Below are 18,791 nucleotides of genomic sequence, written 5' to 3'. Positions count from 1 at the left end.
AATTTTTGTCTGCCCCACCCGAGAAGGAGTTCTTGACCAAAGGCGTGGCTGTAGATGCCATGGTGGTGGCATCTGCTACACAGCAGGACGTGGCAGAGGCTTCAACGTCCGTCCATCCTCCTAATAAGGAGTCTAGGAGCATGGACCGATACGGGAAGCGCACCCTGACTTCAGCGGTCTTTACTCTGAGGTCCCTGAATTATTTGGCACATTTCACCAGACTACAGAGGGATCTGGTCAAGGAGCTGTCAGACTCCCTCTCAGGTAACCTACCTGAGCAGCTAGCCCAGTCGGTTAGCTCTCAGTTGGCTATCCTTACCTCAATTTCTAACTCGTCCATGAGGCTCATTTCATATGCGGCCGAAGGCGGGCAGAGCGGCAGGCACAGGCGTGGCTCTACGGAGACAAGCCTGGCTCCGTTTGTGTCATTTCGCGGAGGCCTTCAAGTCTTCCTTCGCTGACGCTCCCTTTGATGGGTCCTCTTTGTTTGGACCCAAGGTGAAAGACACTCTTACCCGCTGTGAGCAAGAGGGGAAAACTTTATCTGCCGTAGGAGCACGTTATTCCACTCCCTTCGGCCTTATCCCAAGGCTAAAGAGGAGGAAGATGTGGTTCCGCAAATCACAAGTTCTTTCCTCAACAGCAGGAAGATTCCCCTTCTAGAGGCAGAGGAGGGAAATTTTTCTGGGAGGCGCCGTCCCAGAGGCGGGAGAGGGCCCCGCAACACTGGAGACCGCGAGTCCTTTCGTGGCTCTTCACCCTCCCACACTTCATGAGGGGTTGCTCGGCTGTGCTGCTCGGAGCCAGTCGGGTGCCGTTGCCAAGCACCTAAAAGCCTGGGAGTCTATCACTCAGGACAGATGGGTGCTTCGGATTATTGCCGGAGGTTACACCATTCCCTTCACATCCACCCCACCGTCCAAAAATCCCAGACCCACCACCCAGTCAAAGGGATATTGCAGCCGCAGAAGCGTCAAAGCTGCTAGAAAAGGAGTCATCAACGGTCCCCACAGACCAGATCGGATCGGAAATTACTCAAGGTTCTTTTAGTGCCAAAAGACAGGGGACCTGAGACCCATTTTGGATCTCAGCAAACTAAACCACTCCGTCTTGAAGTCCAAATTCGAATGGTCACTTTACAATCCATTCTCCCATTGTTGGAGAAGGATGTTTGGATGTGCTCCATAGATCTCAAGGGCCTATTATCACATACCGATACATCAGGCGTCCAGGAGGTATCTGCGCTTCAGCCTGGGAGACAGTCATTTCCAATTTTGCACTGCCCTTTGGTCTCACCACAGCCCCAGGGTGTTCACCAAATGTTTGGCAGTAGTGACTGCTCACCTGAGGAGTCTCGGATTCCAAGTGTTTCCCTATCTGGACGACTGGCTCCTGACTGCCACCACCAGGCATCTACTACTACAGAACCTACAAGCCACCATCTCCTGGGTGCTTCCCTGGGAATTACATTCAACTGGTCAAAGTCTGTCTTGCTGCCCTCTCAGCATAAGATTCATAGGAGCAGAGATAGACTCAAAATTGCTGCGAATCTTCCTTCCTACCGAAAGGATACAAACATTACAAGGTCAAGTCAGAGCCCTGCTTCCAAAATCCAAAGCCCCAGCCAGGTTGGTCCTGCAACTTTTAGGTTCAATGTCTGCCACGGTTCTTTTAGTTCCTCTGGCAAGATTGCACATGAGAGTTCTTCAGTGGCTGTTATCGACACAATGGTCTTTTCAGGATCTCCCTCTCAATCATTACATACTGATTACAGAAACGTGCAAACGGGACCTCCGCTGGTGGCTTCAGTCATCCAATCTGAGTCAGGGAAGACCTTTTGTTATACCCCCTCCGGTGGCCACCTTGACAACGGATGCCTCCCAGACGGGGTGGGGGGGGCATTGTCTGGGCAGGTCAGTTCAGGGTTCTTGGCTTCCGAACGAGACATTACTTCATATCAATGTGTTGGAAATGAGGGCTGTACTTCTGTCCCTTCAGGCCCTCCACAAGTTTCTCCCTCAAGGCATTATCGCTATCCAAACAGACAACATGTCGGTTGTCTGGTATCTAAACAAACAAGGAGGGACCAGATCTTACCCCCTTTGCAGAGAGGCCATGAGGGTGTGGGAATGGGCGGTAGCTACCAACCGCTTCCTGGTAGCGACCCACATTCCAGGAAAATCCAATGTATTGGCGGACAGATTAAGCAGGACTATTCTCTCTCCTCATGAGTGGTCCCTGAGCAAACAGTAGCAGCTCAGGTTTTCAAAGATGGGGACCCGTGCTGCGACCTATTTGCAACACCACAAAACACGAAGTGCAGAAGGTTCTTTTCCTTGACCCAGCGTCAAGGGAGGCAGTGGATGCTCTAGTCCAACCTTGGCCAGCAGGACTACTTTATGCTTTCCTCCAGTTCCGCTCCTCCCAAAGTCATCCAAAAGCTTGCCAATTGGGGTCCACAATGATTCTAATTGCTCCATACTGGCCTCGTCAGGTATGGTTCCCCTACCTAAAGAAATTTGCTCTGGACGGTCCTTGGTTTTTGGATCTAATTCCGGACCTTCTGATTCATCAGTCGGGACAACAGCACCAGTCCCTCCACACTTTGAAACTAACAGCTTGGCTCCTCCACTTCCGACTTTAGTCAGAAATCACGTCTTGGACCCGGAAGTCATTCACATTTTATCTTCAGCCCACAAACCCTCCACTAAGAAATTGTATCACAGTAAGTGGAAAAGGTTTGCTATCTGGGCTCAACTTAGAGGCTTAGACCCTATTACTGCCCCGATACCAGAGGTCTTGAAATTTTTAACATCTTTGTTTAATCAAGGATCTTCAGTCTCTACTATTAAAGTCCAACTAGCAGCTATCTCCAAATTTCACGAATCAATAGACCCTCCGTTGATGAGCAGCAGATTATGTAAAACTTTCATGAAAGGTGCTGTACTTTTAAGACCCCCAGTTTTTCATCCTCGCCTCCATTAGGATCTTGATTTGGTACTTCGTACCTTAACATCTTTCCCTTTTGAACCGGCTGCTACATGTGAGTTGAAATACCTGTCTTGGAAAACTGCCTTCTTAGTTGCTATTACCTCTGCAAGAAGAGTTTCAGAACTTCAAGCTCTATCTATCAAACCACCGTATTTGATTTTTCACAAGGATAGAGTATCACTTAAGCCTAATCCATCTTTTGTTCCCAAAGTTTGTTCTAATCTCTGTCTCCAACAATCTCTAGAACTACCAGTTTTCTTTCCAAAATTTTCAAACAAAGCGGAATACACCTTGCATACATTGGATGTTCACAGGCAATTGCGTTTCTATCTAGACAGGACTCAACAATTTCGAAAGACAGACCAATTGTTTGTGTCCTTTTCAGATAATAAAATGGGAAAAACCATCACTAAAGCTACTATTGCCAAATGGATTAGAGATTGCATTACTCAGGCTTATTCCTCCTCAAATAAACAACTTACAACATCCGTCAAAGCTCACTCTACTAGAGCTATGGCTACTTCTGTGGCATTCCATTCCAAGCTCGCTATTTCTGAGATTTGTGCTGCGGCTACTTGGTCCAACCCGCACACTTTCATTTCCCACTATAAATTGGATGTAGCATCTAAAGGGCGAGCATCTTTTGGTTCCATGGTACTCAGGAGTGTTTTCCAGTGAGCCACCCAGGATTCAGGTGCTAGGGACGCTGTCCCATCAGTCAGAATGTAGGCGAGATAGGATCACATAACATCTTTTAGTTATGTACTCACCATAACTTCAGATGTTTGGGATCCATCTCGCCTACATTCCTAATACCCACCCTCCTTCCCCCTGCCTTGGAGATCAGAAGAGATTGAACGGTTTGAGTTCTACTGTTTTATCTTGTATCATCTGTCAATGTTATATAAACAGTGCGTGCATGTGTGCATGTATGCGGACAAACTAGATCTGGGGGACTGGTAGTGGTGCATCCTGGGATATAGTAAGCTCAGCCAATAAGAGACTTCGCTCTTTGGCATAAGCGTGCCGAGTCGGAGCCGAGGGATCGGCTCCGAACCCATCAGTCAGAATGTAGGCGAGATGGATCCCAAACATCTGAAGTTATGGTGAGTACATAACTAAAAGTTTTTTCTGTCTTAGATGCAAAAAGTTCATTTTGTCAAATTTTTGTTTGATCAAAAATCTTCATTCCTAACCACATTCAGTACACCATTTGGAAAGTATAGATATCTGAGAATGCCATTTGGAATAAGTTGTGCCAGTGAAGTGTTTCAGCATGCGATGGAACAAATTTTTTTATGGCTATCTATGTGCTATTATAGTAGATGATATTCTAGTAGGAGGCAATGGTGAAGTCGAGCATGATAGAAACTTCAAGAAAGTTATTGAAAGAGCTTGTGAAGTGAATCTTAAGCTGAATCCTCAGAAATGTAAATTCAGGCTATGAGAAGTTACTTATGTGGGTCATTTGTTTACCCGTTCAGGCTTACGACCAGATCCTTCCAAACAAACAGCAATTCTTGAGATGCCAGCTCCAGATAATGTCCAAGCCTTACAACGTTTTCTTGGCATGGTCAACTATTTAGGCAAGTTCATTCCAGACCTGAGTCAACTTTCAGCACTGCTCAGAGAACTGACATGCAAAGATATAACCTGGTCCTGGTCAGAACAACACCAAAGAGTATTTGATGTCCTGAAACAGAAAATTGCTAGTCCACCTACTTTAAGATAATATGATATTCACAAACCAGTTACTCTTTCTTGTGAAGCTTCTAAGTTTGGTCTTGGTGCAGTCATTCTTCAAGAAGCTAGACTAGTAGTTTATGCATCGGGAACTCTCACCCAAACCGAGATGCAGTATGCCCAGATTGAGAAAGAACTCTTGGCAATTGTGTTTACATCTTCGAAGTTCCATGATTATATTTATGGCGTGTATATTACATGCTCGAACGTTTAGTCGAATAACTAAACGTCAATCACTAAATGTCGAAGACCGAAAACCACGAACAGCAGTTTCCATACAGGGAAACAAATCGTTTGGCCATTACGTGGATTTTGCCCTTTCTACAATGTAGAGCGATCTTGGAGTTGGTTTATTTAGTTAGGAGGGTGGGGGGGCACAGCCTCCCATTTGATTTGTGTTTATTGTCTTTTATTTTTTAGGTGGGACAACAGCATTGTTTCCCTGTGTGAAAATTGCCGTTTGCAGTTTTGGGTCTTCGACATTTAGTGATCAACGTTTAGTTATTCGACTAACTAAACATTCGATCATGTAATATAGAGCCATATTTATGGCTGACCTATCCAGATAGAAACTGACCACCAAACTCTAGTCACTCTTTTGAGAAAGCCAATGCACACGGCTTCTGCGAGACTGCAACTCATGATGCTCAAATTGCAAAAGTACAATTTCAATCTTGTTTATACAAAAGGCAAACGTCTTTATCCTGATCACCCAGGAAAAAACACAGAACAACATGAAAATGACCAACTTGACTTTGAAGTCATGGAAGTGAGAAATTGTTCATCCACACATCTTGATGGGCTTAGAACTCACACAGCTTCATATCCAATTCTCCAGATGCTCAACATCTTTATCAGTCATGGATGGCCTTCAAAGCAATCTTGTTTACCAGTAGATGTGCAGCAGTATTTTCCCTACAGAGATGAGATTTTTTTCAGACAATGGTGTCATTATGAAAGGTCCTAAAGTGATTGTTCCAAAATCCTTACAACAAGAGTACATTAGGATCTTGCATTGTGGCCACCCAGGAACTTACTCTCTCAAAAGAAGGACGAGAGGACAAGTATTTTGGCCTTCTATGTCAAAGGATATTAAGAAAGAACTTTCTTCTTATTTTGTATATAATAGTACCAACCATGTCAACAAAAAGAACCACTTCAGTTAAGCCAGATTCCTGAACTAAATTGGTTGACAGTAGCCACTGATATTTTTGAGTGGAATGGTCAACATTACTTGGTGTTAGTAGACTCTTATTCAGATTGGTTCGAGACTGACCTAATTCCTAACCCAACTTACAGTACTGTCATTACTAAGTTGAAGAGACATTTTTTCTGACCATAGTAGTCCGCACACAGTCATTTCTGACAATGGTGCACAATTTATAAGTCAGCAGTTCAGAAAATTTGCTGAAACGTGGGACTTTGTCATATTACAAGTAGTCCTGAGTACCTTCAGTCAAACGGCTTGAGTGAACGTGCAGTTCAAAGTGCAGAACAGCTGTTAGAGAAATCCAAACATGACAATACCGATGTTTGTGTAGCCTTGCTTAATCTCAGAAACATTCCTCATGATAATCAACTTGGTTCACCTGCCCAGTGACTTATGTCGAGCCAAACCAGAACCACATTACCAATCAGTAGCAGTTTGTTGGTTCCATGTGCTAAAAACAACAAAGCAGTGAAAGCTCAACTCCTGAAAAAGTGTTTGCCCTAGAAGTTTAGGGCATCTCCTACTATGATTAAGACCAGCAAACCTCTCAAGCCATTAAAAGAAAGGGAGATAGTGAGGATGCCGACAACAAAAGGTTTGATCAGATCAGACTTCTGAAAAGTTTGTATCAAGAAATGAGGATGTACATCGTGGAATCGCAAGGAATGGAATTTAGGAGAAATCGGAAGCATTTACTACCAGTGTCTGAGCCAGTGTTACAGCATCTTGCATGTAATAAAGACTCTAATTCTCAGAGCGACTTGTCCAGTGTTCCTGCTCCAGAGGACATTCTGTCAGTTATCCCTGTTCCTGAGAATATCCCTGTAAGTCCTGAGGCAGAACGTTCCCCATCTCTGTTGCTAAACCCAGTCCTAACTATTACATTACAAGATCAGGTCACATTTCCAGACCTAGTTTCAGATACAGGGCAACCTGAACATGATTGTTGTTTTGTTTATTATTCTCTGTATAATTTGCATGCTTACTCAAATGTCATTGCCATAAACAAGCTGTACAATAGAAGGAGGAAACTAGTACAGAAAAGAGTAAAATCCTAAGAAGGGACAACATCCCTGATCAGTATCAGCAAGAAACTACATTCCCCCATAAAATCATCCAAGGCTAGCGTCGAAAGAAAAATTACCATGGACTCCAAAGATAATCACAAGGTATTCTTTAGCTATGTCAAGAATCTAAGTGGAAATTCTCAGACCTGCTCGGAGTTAGTGCAGAATGACACAAAATACATTGAACCGACCGATATAGCCATCATCCTAGCAGACAGGTTCAGTGCAAACTTCACCCCCCTCTCACCCCCAAAAGGGCCCATAACTATACCAGAAGAATGTAGTGCCCCTGAAATCACAGACACTGAAGTTAAAACAGCCCTCTCCAAAGCCAAAAACACAGCATCAATGGGACCGGACGGTGTCCCAGGCTGCGTCATACAAGAGCTCAAAGATGAACTAACCCCTCACCTAAACACACTGTTTAAACTCAGCCTTTCCACAGGCTATGTGCCCACAGAGTGGGGCACAGCAACGGTTATTCCACTCCACAAAGGTGGAGCCACAATGGACCCCGGAAACTATCGCCCTATAAGCCTGACTAGCTTGGTCTGCGAAGCTATGGAGCACATCATCATGGATCTCATTAACAGAGACATTGGGAACCTCCAAACACTGGACCCTACCCAGTTCGGCTTTGTTAAGGGCACATCATGTCTCCTAAACCTGGTGGACTTCTTTAAGACAATTACCAAGGCTATAGATGAGGGAAAGGTGGTCCACACAGCCTACCTAGACCTCGCAAAGGCCTTCGACACCATTCCCCACTCAGGTATTATAGATAAGCTCACCAGCCTGAACATAAACCTCTACGTCACACGATGGGTTGCCAACTGGCTCATGGACAGAACCCACATGGTAAGAGTTGCGGGAGCTAGGTCTGACTCCAAACCAGTTACAATTGGCGTTCCCCAGGGCTCAGTCCTAAGACCCCTCCTGTTCGGCATATACTTCTCAGAGGTACAGGCAAGCACAGGAGGACTATGGCTGACCAAGTTCACAGACGACTGCAAACTAGGGGCTATAATTGACTCTCTGGCTGACACAGACATCCTCCAAAAGGGTCTCACCGAGACAGATACCTGGTGTCAAAACCATTGCCTCAAGCTAAATGCCAAAAAGTGCATAGTCATCCCCTTTGGAAGAAACAAAGTACCCACAAACTACCCCATAGGTGGTAGCCCCCTAAATATGGAAGATGTAATAAGGGATCTGGGGACCCAAGTAGATAGTAACCTCTTCTTTGATAATCACATTGCCAAAGTGGTTAGAAAATTCTTCTATGTGGCCCACCTAATCACAAAAGGGTTTGCATCCAGATCGAAAGAGGTCATTGGGCTCCTCTACACATCACTCATCAGACCCATCATAGAGTACAATGCCCCATTTGGGATGTACCTTACAAGACACCTGCAATGACTGGAAAAGACCACAGAAGTACCTCACCAAGAGGATCACTTGCCTCAAGCAGATGCCCTATGCAGCTCGACTGAAGAAACTCCAGCTGTACTTGGTTGCATACTGCCTACTCAGAGGTGATCTCTGCCTGACATACAAGGCCATGTCCAACCCAGAATTGATGGACATACTCCACCTAAATAAAACCATGTCTCCTTGAGCCACATGCTCCAGGGATCTAAACCTCACCACAACAATAAATAGGACATGCTGGAGGGATAGATTCCTGTCCCAGAGACTTCCCATGCTCTGGAACAAGATTCCAATCTACATTAGGCAGAGCTCCTCACTAACCCACTTCAAGAGAAACCTTGATGAGTGGATGGGAAACAGGAAGTTTACCCCAGGGATCACTTCAATGGCTCTGCTGGACAGAGGCACAGGGAACCAATCTAAGGGGGCGGCGAAAGCCAACACCTTCCGGCTAGGCTTATAAATGCCATTGGGCAGATAGCCTAGTACCTACCTATGAACCTATATCAGACAGCTCAGTAAAGAGGGAGGCTGTAGATCAAAGTGTCTGATGTACCTTTAAGAAGCATTCCAGTCAGTGGGCATGTGCATATAAGTACTGAATATGTGCAAGCAAGAGTGCCATTATGAGTGAGCAGCCAGGGTGAAAGCATGTATGAGTGTAGTAGTCAGTTAGTTCATTTAAGTTCAATGTTCCTGCCATCCTTCCTGATACGTTTGTGTGTAATAAACTACTTAAAAACGAACACCCAAGCCTCATCGTCTTATTCTGATACACAAGATGAGCGACACCAAATGCACAGCAGCCTTGGAAAGGCAGAATTATAACAGTAAATAGTAGGACCACTCACTTCACTTACAAACAACCCCCATACCCATTACCTACCTAAGGTAGGTGGTTTGGCCTTGCCAGCATTAATAATAATGTTTTCATTACTGTATTGAACTGATGCGTGCAAATAGTCAGAGTTTGGATTCTTTCATGTTTCACCCAAATACACATAAGTCGTGCAAAGCCAGAATTATTACACCAAAGCTACAGTGCCAAACATTTCATCCACAAACAGGCATGAGATCAGTTGCCGACCTAAAGTATCTGCTTTGACCCTGCCAGGATTAAAATGAAAATAGCAACAATTGCATTAATTTACTGTGTTGTACAGAAACAGTAGTTACAAGCTTGTATGACATCTGACTCTACCCAAATACACATTAATCTTGCAAAGCCACAATTACAACAGTAAACAGCAAGGCCATTCAACTCACATCATTCACAAGCAACCCCCATTACCTAACTAAAATAGCTGCTTTTTACCCTTTCAGGATTAAAGTAGAAAGTAACATTTGGGTTGCATACTTGCATTACTTTCATTTTGCTGACAGAAACATTAGTTACAGCTTGTGTGTGCCAGCCAAATAAACATTTCATTTTATTTATTTCACTTTTGTTTACCCGGGTTTCTGCAACTGGCTTTAGTCGAAAAAAAAACTTTTCAGCATATGTTAAGGGAGAAAAGCTCCAACATATTAGAAACATTTTTAAGCAAACATTCAGGGTATACATGAACAAATATGAAATAGCATACATTGAGAATTCCTCATAAACTTGCTGATTATTTTATATTCATCTTAAAGTACAGACAGAAATGTATTACGGTTTTACAAAGCTGGAATTACAACAAAAGTAAACATAAGAGCCAGTTGTTTCTTTCACACATAGTTCCAATCTCCACTGCCTAGCCCACCCACAGTATCTGATCTGATCTTGCCAGGTTAAAAACAAAAACAACAACAACAAAAAATGACACTGTCATTAAAAGGAAGTATTCTTTTTTTCACATGAACAATACTCAGAGTTCAGAGTTTATGGTCAATCTTACTTCACTCAAATGCACATTACTCTTGCAAAGCAAGCCAGAACTACAGTCATTCCATTCGCACACTGGCATTGCTCCCATCCCAAATGCCTACCCAGAGAATCTGCTTTGAGCCTACAAGGTTTAAAATAATGAAAATAAAATACCATGATTACATTACTGTATTTCTTTCACATCACATAACCAGGAACTTGCACAAGATTTTACTTCAGTTCACCAATACACACTTTACTGACGTAAGAGTAGAGGTTTTTCAACAACAAAACATTGACAAACCTTCCTAATGTATCTTGATTAACCCTGCAAAAAGATATTAAATAAAAAAAAAACATGTCATCCACAAACGGCCCTCCAGAACACACTGCATATGTGGTATCTCTTTGACATCTGCCAGGATATTATATTTAAAAAAAAAAGTCATCAACAGTTCCCAAAACACACAGACCATTAGCATCTGGTTGACCCTGCCAGTGTATTATGTTAAGAAAAGAAAACCATCAACAGTCCTCAAAACACATTACCTCCCTATATCTGGTTAATCCTGCCAAGATATTATATTAAAAACAGGAAAGTCATCAACAGCCCCCAAAACACACACACCACTAGAATGTGGTTGACCCTGCCAGTGTATTATGTTAAAAAAAGATAATCATCAACAGTCTGCAAAACACATTGCCTGCCTAATATCTAGTTAACCTACGAGGATATAACATATATAAAAAAAAAGTCATAAACAGCCCCTAAACACACACAGACCACTAGTATCTGGCTGACCCTGCCAGGAAAAAAATGTAGAAAGTATCTGATTTACCCTGTCAGGAAAAAAAATGAGAACTTACCGAGCCAACAGGTATGGCCAATCTACTGGCCGACAGATTTAGTGCCAACTTTACCCCTGCCCCCCCCAAGGATCAATCACAATACCAGTAGATTCCCAGGCACCCAGTATTACTGCTGCACAGGTTAAAACAGCACTGTCCAAGGCCATGAATACAGCTTCTATGGGACCTGGCAATATCCCTGACTGTGTTTTATATGAACTACAGAGTGAACTGTCACCTCACCTGTGTGCACTGTTCAATCACAGCCTCACCTCAGGCTTTGTCCCTACCAAATAGTGCACTGCTACAGTCATCCCTCTCCATAAAGGAGGAGCGACTACAGACCCTGGGAACTATCACCCCATTAGCCTGATGAGTCTGATATGCAAAGCTATGGAACACATCATCATGGACCTAATAAACAAGGATATAGGGAATCTCCAAACTTTGGATCCCACACAGTTTGGTTTTGTGAAGGGTAGATCATGCTTGCTAAACCTGGTTGACTTCTTTGAGTCAGTCACCAGAGCTGTGGATGAAGGCAGGGTGGTTCATGCAGCCTACCATGATCTGGCCAAGTCCTTTGATACCATTCACCACTCAGGAATCATAGAAAAACTCATTAAGCTAGGAATCACCCCCTATATCACTAGGTGGGTTGCAAACTGGCTCACAGATAGAACCCACAATGTATAAGTCTCTTATTGAACGTTTTATTGTAAAATTAGTGTTTTTTCTAGGAGTTATTGTTAAATTGTAGTCTCTATAACTTGTTGTGTTAGTTGAGTGTATTTGTAGTCCTTTCCCTTAGAACTCGTTTAAATTAGAGAGTTCTCTACCTCCCCCCATCCCTTTTTGTAGGTTAGTGTTTAGTTAAGCCTTTCCTTCTATCTTACTTTTAGGTAGCCGTTTAAGTTAGAGGCTTCCTAGTTTAAAAAAAAAAAAAACAATCTTTAGCTGTAGTATACTGTGTGTTTTTGCTTTTTTGTTGTTCGTGTTGTGGTATTTTCTTATTGCTGTTCGGCCTTTTGGCCAAAAATCAGTGTAGTATCTCTTCAGGTATTTTGTTGGATATGTCTAAAGAATCCAAGGTGTCCGGATTCAAGAAGTGTGACTCACGCTGTCAGAAAATGTCTCTGACAGATGGGCACACGTCTTGCGTCTATTGCTTAGGCGCAGTGCACCTGCAGGACTCTTGTTCTGTATGCCATGCATTTAGCCCAAGACTTCTGCAGGAGCGCAAGAATAAGCTTATTCTTATGGGTCTTCTAAAGCCCCAGGATTCACCGACCAAGGCTCAGCCTGTGAAATCCCCGAAACCGACCAAATCGTCGGCTCCAAGCTCGGAGCTGTCATTGGTTCAAACTTTACGTGCTACTTCGGTTCTGGACGGAACCGAGGAGACTATCTCCCCGTTGGCTCCATTAGAATCTTCGGAGCCATTGTGGACCCACAAGAGACTGAGGTCCCCTTCTCTGGAATCCATACATTTGGCTCCTCAGTCTCCCCTGCTGCAGAGTGAGCGCAGTCACAGATCTTCCCACTCCTCTCGGTCCTCTAGGCTCTCGGATCACGATGTGGAGAGAGTGGTCAGTAGGTTGCTGAAGTCACAGGCACTTGCCAAGATGTTGTCCAGCCCTCCTCAACAGGTGTCGGCTCTGTCCACTTCTATCGATATTCCTCCTCTGACTCCATTGAGCTCGGAGCCGGAGTTTGTTGGAGTTCGAGTCGTGGAACCGTCGGCTCTGATAACTATTTCTCCTTCGGTTCCGTCATCGGCTCAGTTTCATCGATGGTGCCATCTGTCGAGGGCTCTGGGCGCCAAGGCTCCCTCATCAGCTCCGAGGTGGCGAGTGGCATCGGACCCTTGTCCGACCCCATTCTCCTTCTCGGAGCTTCGGCGCAGGTGAGCTCGGCTCCTACATCGGCCTCGGAGCCATTTCCCTCAGTGCGGAGAAGGATTACGATTTCCTCAGAAATGGAGCCTTCTCTGCATCGTGGCAAGGATGCCTTCGATGTCATGAGGAGTGTGCTGGCCTCTGAGTCAGCTGCACGATTGACCCCACCGGCTCCGTCCCCTGTAGTGCCTGCGTCAACCTCTGCACCTCCTCCAGACCCCAAGCGTGGGGAACCAGCGCTCCAGGGCACCCCATTGGATCTTTCCTCTTCTTCTGATGCCTCCCCTGATCATTCAGAGGAGCCCCCTCGGAAGAAGTGCAAGAGGAAGCACATTGACTCTCCTGAGTCTGTCACTTCTGATACAGACTTAGATGAATGGGGAGGGTCCCCGAGATCCCCCTCTGAAGATGTTTCCTTCTTGGACATCCTTGAAATGCTTAAGCAGAGAGGGAACTGGAATCCCCTAGCCCCTACTGAGGATGAGTCTGTATTCCTGGATGCATTCGGTTCCTGACCTTCCACCTCCTGGGTTTCTCCGCCTTTCGATCCACTAATGTCAGTGGTGGCTCGAAAGGCTTGGTTAGCCCAGGATACAGTGGAACCAACCCCGAGGAGACCCAGCAAGTTTATCACTGCACCCCTTGATAAACAATTCCTTACCAAAGGTATTCCTGTGGATGCCATGGTGGTAGCAGCAGCCACTAAAAAAGAGTTAGCGGAAACTTCTTCGTCTGTCCATCCTCCTAACAAGGAGTCTAGGACTATGGACAGATACGGGAAGCGAATGTTTGCTTCAGCGACCTTTTCTATGAGGTCACTGAATTACTTATGCCATTTTACCCGGCTTCAGAGGGATCTCCTTAAAGACCTTGGAGATACCCTTCAAGATCCATCAGCTGAAGGGGCTCAAGCTAAAGTGGCTTCTCAGCTGGCGACCCTTAATTCTTTAGTCAACTCCTCCATGAGACTCATTTCCTATGCAGCTAATGGTGCGAGTAGAGCTGCAGGTACAGGCGTGGCCCTTCGGAGACACGCATGGATGCGGCTGTGTAATTTTGCGGAACCCTTTAGAGCGTCATTCAACAACACCCCCTTTGATGGTTCCTTTCTCTTTGGACCACAGGTGAAAGACACTCTGACTAGGTATGAGCAAGAAGGCAAGACTCTCTCTGCCATGGGAGTTTGATTTTCCACTCCTTCCAGACCATACCCCAAGGGTCAGAAGAGTGGTAAAATGTGGTTTTGAAAATCCCAGGGAGCCTCGCCTGACACACGTAGCGATTTTTCCTCCAGAGGCAGAGGAGAAAACAACAACAACAGATGCCGCCCTCGTGGCAGAGGGGATCCGCAGAACCAGGGTAGCAGAGAATCCTTCTCTGAGAAGCCCTTCCAGCATCCCTGAAGAGTTGCCCGGCTGCCCGCCTCTGGAGGCAGTCGGGGGAAGACTTTCACTGTACCCAAAAGCCTGGCAGAATTTAACGCAAGACAAATGGATACACTCAATCATATCCAGAGGTTACAGAATTCCCTTCTTTCAACCCCCCCTTACCGTCAAGCAAATCCCTTCCAGATGTTCCACCCAATCTGAGGGACCAAGCAGTCATAGAAGTTTCAAAACTGCTAGAAAAAAGAGTCATCTAGGAAGTCCCGGCAGACCAACATGGATCCGGAACTTACTCAAGGTTCTTTTTGGTACCAAAAAAGACAGGGGACTGGAGACCGATTCTGGATCTCAGCAGACTAAACAAGTCTGTTCAAAGAATAAAGTTTCAGATGGTCACGCTACAGTCCATTCTACCCTTTCTGGGTCAGGACAATTGGATGTGCTCCATAGATCTCCAGGATGCGTACTATCACATCAAAATGGACAGGCGCTCCAGGAGATTCCTTCGCTTCCGGCTGGGAGCCAGTCATTACCAGTTCAGAGCTCTCTGCCCTTTGGTCTCACCACAGCCCCCAGGGTGTTCACCAAATGTATGGCAGTGGTCACGGCTCACCTGAGACATCGAGGATTCCAGGTGTTTCCATATCTAGACGACTGGCTCCTTACTGCTACTACCAGGCATCAACCTCTACAAGCCAGGGACTACACAATCACAATTTGCTCCCAGCTAGGTATTACAATAAACTTCGAAAAATCTGCCTTGTTGCCCTGTCAGTCTATTACCTATTTAGGAGCAGACTTAAACACAAGGAGTATGTCCGCAAGGCTACCGCCAGACAAGGTGGCCACAATTCGTCAGCAGGTACAAATTCTAATGCAGTGCAAAAAGGTCCAAGTCAGGTTGGTCCTTCAAACTCTGGGTTCCATGGCAGCGGCAATTCTTCTAATCCCTCTGGCCCGCTTTCACATGAGAATCCTTCAGTGGCTTCTGTTCACACAGTGGTCTTTTCAACAGCTGCCCATGTCTCACATGATCATGATTACAGAAACATGCAAAAGGCACCTTTCCTGGTGGATGGTCTCCCCACTAGTGTCTCAGGGCAGACCATTCATTCAGTCTCCTCCAGTTGCCACAGTGACCACAGATGCCTCCCTGATAGGGTGGGGGTGGGGGGCATTATCAGGGCAGGGCAGTCCAAGGCACTTGGCAGCCTCACGAGTACCATCTGCACATAAACGTCTTAGAAATGAGAGTCGTGCTTCTAGTGTTGCAAGCTCTTCAGGACTCTCTCCCTTCTGGGACCATTGCAATTCAAACGGACAACATGTCAGTGGTGTGGTACATCAACAAGCAGGGTGGAACCAGGTCCTACCCCCTATGTCGAGAAGCACTCAGACTCTGGCAGTGGGCAATTTCCTCCCAACGATTTCTGATTGTGACGCGCATCCCTGGGAGGTCCAACGTCATAGCGGACAGGCTCAGCAGAGCTATTCTCATGCCTCATGAGTGATCTCTGAATCAGGTAGTTGCGGAGCTGATCTTCCGCAAATAGGGACAGCCTTGCTGCGATCTTTTTGCCACCCCCTTCAACAGTAAATGCAGCAACTACTTCTCCCTTCTTCTGCTTCCCGTTCACTCTCCCAGAGATGCTGTAGTCCACGATTGGCCTCAGGGACTTCCTTATGCCTTCCCTCCATTCCCTTTTATACCAAAACTCATACAGAAAGCTATTTTGTTGGGTTGCAAAATGATCCTCATTGCCCCCTACTGGCCTCGACAGATATGGTTCCCGTTCCTGCACCATTACCTTCTCGAGCAGCCCTGGACTCTGGATCCTATTCCAGACCTGCTGATTCATCAATCAGGCAGGCTGCATCAATCCCTCCAAACACTCCAGCTCACACATTGGTTACTCCACTTCCAACCTTAGCCAGGCTTCCCAGCATTTCCCTGGCTGTTCGTGAGATTATTGTCTCCTCTCACAAGTCCGCCACTAGAAAGATTTATGCTAGCAAATGGAAACATTTTTATTGTTGGGCAGAGGCTAGGAACATAGATCCCTTTTCAGCCCCAGTCCACAAAATCTTTTTCATTCTGGGTCCGCTTCTGCTACAATCAGGGTTCAATTGGCAGCCATCTCTAACTTTCATGTTGGGTTGTCTAATGTAAACATTATGTCTTATAAGCTATGTAAAGCTTTTCTCAGAGGGACTACTCTCCTTAGGCCCCCAGTGAGAGATCCCCCTCCTCCTTGGGACCTTAATTTGGTACTAACCTCCTTAATCATGCTCCCTTTTGAACCAGCAGCTTCATGTTCCATTAAGTTTCTATCTTGGAAAACTCTCTTTCTGGTAGCTATTACTTCAGCCAGATGTGTCTCTGAACTTCAGGTACTAAGTGTTCGTCCTCCTTCCTTAGTTTTTCATAAGGACAGGGTTGCTCTGAGGATTAATCCCTCTTTCCTTCCGAAAGTCTGCTCAGAAAATAATCTAAACCAATCTATAGACCTCCCTGTGTTTTTCCCTAACCACACCAACAAGGCAGAATACAAATTACACCAATTGGATGTTCATAGACAATTGCGTTTTTACCTGCATAGAACAAAGGATATAAGGAAGTCGGACCATCTTTTCCTTTCCTATGCTCGGGGCAAACAAGGTCTCCCAGTTTTCAAAGTGACCTTATCCAGGTGGTTGTCACACATTATTACCTTCATCTATCAACTGAGAAACAAAGAATTGTCTATCAAACCGAAAGGTCATTCTACTAGGGCTTTGGCCACCTCTGTAGCCTTCCAGTCTAGGTTGCCCATGGACTCTATCTGTGCAACTGCTACGTGGGCAAACCCTCATACCTTTATTTCTCATTACAAGTTTGATATGGTCTCCAGGAATAGAGCTAACTATGGTTCCACTGTTCTGAAAAGTCAGTTCCAATGAGCCACCCAGGATTGTAGGTGCTAGGGGCGCTGTCCCAACCAGCAAGAAACGAAGGCGAGATAGACAAGTTAACATAAAGAAGTTATGTACCTACCATAACGTTCCATGTTAGTTGTCTTCATTTCGCCTTCTTTCTTGCGTCCCCCCCTCCATCCCCCTGTCCTATTGGACCGAGAGGAGTTCAGGTTTCACTGGCTGAGTGTTCTCTGGTTTGTTTCCTCTACTAAGAGAGTATGACAGGTATGCTCAACCTTTTGTTTGGAGGGGTTCATTCTATAGCTATGGCTGGGGTTAGCTATTTCAAACGAGATCTGAGTAGCTAGCGCTAGGCATCATGGGATAAGGGGTAGCCTCAAGCCAGTAAACAGCTCTCGAGCTATAGAAGATGGCCGAGTCGGAGCCTATCCCAACCAGCAAGAAAGAAGGCGAGATGAAGACAACTAACATGGAACGTTATGGTAGGTACATAACTTCTTTTTATAAGAGATCTGGGAACAAAAGTTGACAGCAGCCTCTCTTTTGACCACCACATTGCCACTGTCATCAGAAAGTCCTTCTATGTGGCACATCTCATTGTTAAGGGTTTTGCATCCAGGGAGAAAGAGGTCATTGTCTCCCTCTAGTCTTCCCTCATTAGGCCAATCATCGAGTACAGTGCCCCATTTGGCATGTACGTCACTAGACACCTGCAGCAACTGGAGTGGCCACAAAAGTACCTCACAAAGAGGATCCTAGGCCTTAAACACTTGTCCTACATGGACAGACTCAAAAAACTCCAACTATTCTCTGTTTCATATCACCTACTTAGAGGTGATCTCTGCTTGACTTACAAAGTCATGTCTGACCCAGTGCTGTTAGAAATGCTGCATCTATCCCATCAATCCCAATTCCTCCGCACCACATGCTCCAGAGACCTCAACCTCATTACCACAATCAACAGAAGATGCTGGAGGGACAGGTTCATAATCCAGAGACTGCCCATGCTATGGAACAGACTTCCCATACATTGTCAAACAGAGCACCTCACTGGCCCTCTTCAAGAGAAATCTTGATGAGTGAATGGGAAATAGAAAATTCACCCCAGGATCACTTCAGTAGTTCTACCCGACAGTGGCACTGGGAACTAAGGTCGGGTGGCACAATGCCAGGCTAATCCTATCAGCTAGGCTTGTAAAGTATCCAGGGCCATTAGCCTAGTAGACACCTATGAACCTACATAGGCTCATAGGTTGTTACTAGGCTATTGGCCCCAGGGCCTATAAAAACCTAGCCATGACAAATCCCTAGCTATTTCTTCCCACAATATTTACTTCCCTGGATCCCTGTCTAGCAGGGTGACTCACGTGATCACCGGGGTGAATTTCCTATCTCCCATCCAATCATCAAGGTTCCTTTTGAAGAGGGCCAAAGAGGTGCTCTGCTTGACAT

The 18,791-nt window shown here is 45.4% G+C and overlaps 1 protein-coding gene across 1 annotated transcript in view; it reads left to right on the top strand.

Annotated features, from left to right (window-relative positions):
- NOL11 (nucleolar protein 11) overlaps positions 1-18,791 on the top strand; it is a 1,613,635-nt gene that overhangs the window by 814,430 nt on the left and 780,414 nt on the right. The window lies entirely within an intron of this gene.

This window comes from Protopterus annectens, chromosome 10.part0 (assembly GCF_019279795.1).
Source record: "Protopterus annectens isolate FY-2018-M chromosome 10.part0, PAN1.0, whole genome shotgun sequence".
NCBI lineage: Eukaryota > Metazoa > Chordata > Ceratodontiformes > Protopteridae > Protopterus > Protopterus annectens.
Note: the sequence above shows the minus strand (reverse complement) of the source record. Positions and strands in the feature narration are given on the sequence as shown.